We start from the raw sequence: 5,385 nt of genomic DNA, 5'->3' as shown, positions 1-5,385 counted from the left end.
TCCCAGGGAGTGGTGGCAGAAAGCAGAAAGGTAAATAAGGCATGAGGACCAGAAACTAGAAGCATTTGGCTGGTTAAGCATTTGGCTGGTTAAGCATTCAGGCTTTTGAGCACCAGTTCAGCTGAGATCCATTTGGATGAGGACTCAGAGGCTTCCAGTCTGAGGAAACAAGACCAGCTGAGAAGTTGGCCAGGTGAGGTTAGCTGTGGCTTGTTCTGTCTCTCTGACCTTCCAGCATTTACCCCAATAACTGGCCTCAGGTTTGTATTATTAATAAGAACTTTTTAAGATTCATGCTACATCTTGGCATTTGATTATAAGGAAGAGATAAAAATATTTTTCATTAAAATGGGACTATACATATTACTTTGTAATTTTTTTATTATTTCTATTTTATGTGTATATTTTGCTTTCATGTATGCTTCTACACCACTTTGGTGCCTGGTGCTCACAGAGGCCAGAAGAGGGTGGCAGGTCTCTGGGAATTTGAGTTACAGACAGTTGTGAGCCACCATGTGGGCACTGGGAATTAAACCCGGGTCCTCTGGAAGAGCAGCCAATGCTCTTAACCACTGAACCACTGAACTTACCGACCCCTCGTTATTTGCTTTTCAACTGAACATCGTTCAGTATTGTGAGTCTGTGCTCGGTCCTAGTCACTGACGAAATGCCTGATGTGAGCACGTGAGAGGAGAGAAGAGTTATTCTGGCCTCAGAGGTTTTGGCCCATTTCAGGAAGGGCGGGCAGAGGACAGCTCACATCATGAGGCCGGGAAGCAGACAGAAAATGCCTGCTCTAGCTGGATGCTTCCTCCCAACTCCTTATTCTGTCCAGGTTCCCAGATGATGGGATGGCGCCAGCCACACTCAGTGTGGGTTTCCCGAGGTTAATCTCGTCTGTAACACTTCACAGCCCCTTCAGATGAGTCTACTAAACTCCCGAGTGCTTCTCTATCCAAAGCTGTCAATCAAAGCTAACCATTACGAGTCTATCCCCTGTCAACTTGACACCAAAATGTGTCTCTTTAAAAAGCAACATTCCATTCGTGACCTCACAAAGGCTCATGTCTATCTCACAGTACAAAATGTGTTTAGCCTATCTCCAAGGATCCTCACAGTCTTGAAAGCTGCATCACTCTCCAGGAATCTCTTGAGACTGAAGGCAAACTCTCTTAGCTATACACTACTGTAAAATCAGGAAGAAAATATCTATGTAGTTGAAATTTTTCTCCAGTCCCGTCCGACCCCGAAGTCCCTCAGCTGCTTATAAAATAATCACTCAGAGGCTTATATTAATTATCAACTGTATGGCCTATGGCAGGCTTCTTGCTAGCTAGCTCTTTAATCTTAAATTAACCCATTTCTATTAATCTGTTTTGCCATGTGTTCTGTGTCTTTACTGGTCTGCTGCATGTTGCTCCTTGGGCGGCAGGTTGGCGTCTCTTTTCTCTTCAGACTCCACCTTTCTCTTTCCTGTCTCTCTCCTTGGATTTCCCTCCTGCCTCTAAGCTGCCTTGCCATAGGCCAAAGCAGCTTTATTTATTAACCAGTGGGACCACATACATTCACAGCGTACAGAAAGACATCTCCCAGCACTTCCCCTTTTCCATCTAATCAAAAAGGAAGGTTTTAACTTTAATATATATAAATAGTATTATATATTACTAATTTTATAATATAATATAAATAAGCGAATATAATATATAAAATAATATAAATAAAATTATATATAACAGTTATCAAGCAAGAATTATAGTTACAATGTCTAGTCGATTTGTATTTGGCAAAATTAAAGATATTCTATCTTTCCTATATTCGTGAATCTAAGGTTTCATATGTACTTTCAAAATCTGTGGCACAGTGTGCATATTTCCATTGGAAAAAGGATGGACAGGAATGGCAAGGAAGAATCAGGGCAAAACAAGATGGACGCACAACACGACAAACATTCGAGCCTGTAGTTCCATGTCTGGCTTCCAGGGCACACAAGGGCATGCTGTAAGTGCCAGAGGACTTGGCTAGCCCTGCACCTATAGCCTCCTGGCTGCAGCCCTCTTGTCAGTTTTTTCCAGTAGATGTCAGTGTTCCTGGCATTTTTCTCTTCCTGGGGGCTCTGTTGCAGCTTAGGCTCCACCCTCTCAGCAGAAGGCCCCGCCCTCTCAGCAGAAGGCCCCGCCCTCTCAGCAGAAGGCCCCGCCCTCTCAGCAGAAGGCCCTGCCCTCTCACCAGAAGGCTCCACCCTCTCAACGGAAGGCCCCGCCCTCTCACCAGAAGGCTCCACCCTCTCAGCAGAAGGCTCCACCCTCTCAGCAGAAGGCCCCGCCCTCTCACCAGAAGGCCCCGCCCTCTCAGCAGAAGGCCCCGCCCTCTCACCAGAAGGCCCCGCCCTCTCAGCAGAAGGCTCCACCCTCTCAGCAGAACTTCTCCGTTCCATCCATGAACTGCAGTTGGTGAGGTCCGGTCAGTTCCTGTGATGAGCCCAAGATGTCTTTCCTATTTTCCCAATGTAAAAATACTTAGTTTCTTTTTAAAGGCCTCAACCTCTTCGCCCATCACACATTTCTTTGGTACCAACTTTACACCTCTCTTTTTCTTTCATTGGGTTTTTGTTCAAACGGGTTGCTGTCTCCCTTTGCTCTTTATGGAACGAAGCAGGTTCAAATTGCTGATGCAGCAGGCTTCCTTTCTCCCGTGGCACGTTCTTTTGCTGGTTTCTCGGAGGCTGCAGCCTCTCTCTCTGCTTCCTGACATGTGCAGGTCCATTTCCCTTCCCGCTCTCTGCAGGTATCCTGCCTGCAGACCCCTTCCCTGCTGCCTCCTACTCTGATCTGGCTCCTCTGCTGCTGCCGGGCACTTCCACTTCATTCACCAGAGTTTGTGATTTCTGGCCTGGCGAAGAATGGCGTCCTGTTGCGGTCTTTGCGTACAGGTCCGGCTTCAGTGTGGTTCTCGGGTTTTCAGTGATTCTTCTTCAGGACTCTATGGTGAATCTTCTTTGCATGGGACTTCGAGGCTCCTTAGGACCTCTGGGCTTTTCAAGATTCTGCTGAGGTCTGTGTTTGTCATCGTGTACTCAAGAAAGTTATGATTACCCTCAAGGAAAGCAGCTTTGTGCCAAATGCCAACAACTCATCTAACTTCCGGAAAGCACTTTCTGTCCAAATGCAGGATGTCCCACGTGCCCGCAGGCAGTGAGTTTCAGTTTGCTCCCGTTAAGCAGAGGAACACCAGGGATGCTTCGGAAGGCCTTGATGATCCCACTGTCTTCGTTGTCGATGATGCAAGGCCGCCTGGGCTGGACAATGATGTCAGCTTCTCCATCCTTGCCAGCTCTCAGTGGCAGAGAGATGTGGACCTTGATGATGTCATTCCCAGGCCTCCTTGGTCTTCTTGTAACTTCCAACTTTATTTTCAACCATGGCAGGCGGTTCAGGAACTTCCTCAACACGATGAACTTTAACCATCACCAAAGCTAGGGAGGCTGAGGCAGCCAGGGTAGAGAGGGCATATCGTTCTGGGGATGTGTTCACTCTGTACAGCCAATGATGCTAGGTTAGTGCAAACATGTGGCCTCATTTCCAAAGTCACCCTGGCCAGAACGATGGGTCCCATCACCTCAAACTCTGGGAATTTGAGCCACAGTTCTTCCAGGACTGCCCTGAAGCTTAGTGCTGGTCTTGATGACCTGCCAATTCACTGACGGCACAGGGCTGTCGTATTTTTTGCACAAATTGGTGTGAACCAAGTTTACACTATCTGGTGAAACGGGAGCCTTAAACACAGCTGGCAGAGTGGCATTTTTGACAGGTGATTCCCCTTTTCAGAGTACAGTGCTGTGAAGGGAGGTCCCATGGCATGACAGGAAGGGGAGAAGGCTTCTGCCCCACACTTCTTTCTTAAAGAGATTTATTCATTTATTATTTTATGTATCTATGTGAGTGTCTGAGTGTATGTGTGTGCACTGTGTATGTGCGGGAGCCTGTAGAAGTCAGAAGAGGGTGTCAGATCCCCTGGAACTGGAGTCACAGGTGGCTGTGAGCAACTGTGTAGATCCTCTGCAAGAGCAGCAAATTCTCAGCCGGGCAGTGGTGGCGCACGCCTTTAATCCCAGCACTCGGGAGGCAGAGGCAGGCGGATCTCTGTGAGTTCGAGGCCAGCCTGGACCACCAAGTGAGTCCCAGGAAAGGCGCAAAGCTACGCAGAGAAACCCTGCCTCCCGAGCAGCAAATTCTCTTAATGACTGAGCCTTCTCTCCAGCCCCTCTACATACTTCTTTTCTGGAAACACTGCACATTTTAAAAAACCTTTTCCCTCTCCTTTTTGCTCATAATTCTCAGTACTGTAAACTCTACTAAAAGCAAAGAGTAATATCAATGCCACAGCCCGAGTGCTGGGTTCCCTTGAAATTTCCCCCACCTTATTAATTAGACCATTACCTTTTAATTCAGCCTCTCTCAAAGTCTTAGGGAATGGACAAAATATAGACAAGTTCATTGCCAGAATGTAACAGGAATGGTCTATGGTCTAAATTCCCAACAGTTCTAATTTCTCACCTCCATAGTCTTTTCTGTCTACATTCTTGTCAGCATTCTGGTCTTTTGAGCTCCCAGGATCACTCAGTAAGCTCCAGGAGAGCATCCTAAGCTTTTTCTAGCCTGGTTAAACTTTACCAAATCCCTCCTGCAAAATAACCGGAAAGGCTTAGGATCCATCTGGCTGTGCCGTCACAGACACAGTCTTACTGCCACTGTTGATTTTCAGTGTTAGGCTTTTTGTGGGAAAATATCTGACACCACAGCTCAGGCTGAGAAGGCTGTATTTGACCCACTGACTCGGCGGCCCTGCCCCGGGGTTAGCTCGTTCCATTTCTGCGAGCCTGAGTCGAGGTTGAACGTCATGGTGGGAGCACATCCGAGAGCAGTCAGCTTTGCGGCAGGCAGGAAGCAGAGAGAAAATGGAAGAGGTGGGGCAAGATCTAGCCCTGGGGCTCAGAACACTGTCGTGGGGCTTAAGGAGCGATCCTGGGAGCCCCAAAGACTAGAACATTAATGGGGTGTAGATGGTAAAGACTACGGATGGGAGAGATTCGAACTCTGTTGGGAATTAGACGAGAGGCCATGCCTGTTGCATTCTAGCAGTGTTCCCCTAAGTGCCTGCTTCCTGCATCTAGGCCTGACCTCAAAGCTCCTGAGCACCCCAAAATTTAGCACCAACACAGGAGCCTGTGGGAGGCATTTCATATTCAAACTATAGAGCACTGTGTAAATGTTTACCCGTTTCATAATTTTTTGTGGCTGATAAATGTTTAATAGAATGCACACTACAGTTTGTTGAGCAAGTCCTTTATTATTTAATATTTGCTTGTCCCGACTTTTACTCCTATGA

The 5,385-nt window shown here is 47.2% G+C and overlaps 1 pseudogene; it reads right to left on the bottom strand.

Annotated features, from left to right (window-relative positions):
* Positions 1-2,865: 2,865 nt before the first annotated feature.
* LOC114696548 lies at positions 2,866-4,898 on the bottom strand (annotated as a pseudogene).
* Between the last annotated feature and the right edge of the window lie 487 nt (positions 4,899-5,385).

This window comes from Peromyscus leucopus, chromosome 20 (assembly GCF_004664715.2).
Source record: "Peromyscus leucopus breed LL Stock chromosome 20, UCI_PerLeu_2.1, whole genome shotgun sequence".
Lineage (NCBI taxonomy): Eukaryota > Metazoa > Chordata > Mammalia > Rodentia > Cricetidae > Peromyscus > Peromyscus leucopus.
Note: the sequence above shows the minus strand (reverse complement) of the source record. Positions and strands in the feature narration are given on the sequence as shown.